This window comes from Cebus imitator, unplaced genomic scaffold, assembly GCF_001604975.1.
Source record: "Cebus imitator isolate Cc_AM_T3 unplaced genomic scaffold, Cebus_imitator-1.0 Scaffold295, whole genome shotgun sequence".
NCBI lineage: Eukaryota > Metazoa > Chordata > Mammalia > Primates > Cebidae > Cebus > Cebus imitator.
Genome location: NW_016107610.1, coordinates 1762683 through 1763251, shown reverse-complemented (window position 1 = coordinate 1763251; position 569 = coordinate 1762683).

Sequence of the window (569 nt, the reverse complement as noted above, 5' to 3'; positions counted from 1 at the left end):
TACAGGCCAAGGTGGAGGCCTAGTTGAGAAGAAAGCCCCAAGGAGCCTGAATAAAAGGTTTGGTTAAGGGAGAGTTTTTGTCAATGTTAAAGAATAACAGATGCTGGGGGAAAAAAAAAAAAAGAATAACAGATGCTGGCAGGGCACGGTGGCTCACATCTGTAATCCCAGCACTTTGAGAGGCCTAGATGGGCGGATCACCTGAGGTCAGGAGTTCAAGACCAGCCTGGCCAACATGGTGAAACCCCATCTCTACTAAAAATACAAAAAAATTAGCTGGGTGTGGTGGCAGACACTGGTAATCACAGCTACTTGGTAGTCTGAGGCAGGAGAATCGCATGGCCCTGGGAAGTGGAGGTTGCAGTGAGCTGAAACTGCGCCATTACACTCCAGCCTGGGCAACAAGAACAAAACTCTGTCTCAAAAAATATGTAAATAAATAAATTTTTTCAGGCCGGGCGCGGTGGCTCAAGCCTGTAATCCCAGCACTTTGGGAGGCCGAGGCGGGTGGATCACGAGGTCAAGAGATCGAGACCATCCTGGTCAACATGGTGAAACCCCGTCTCTAC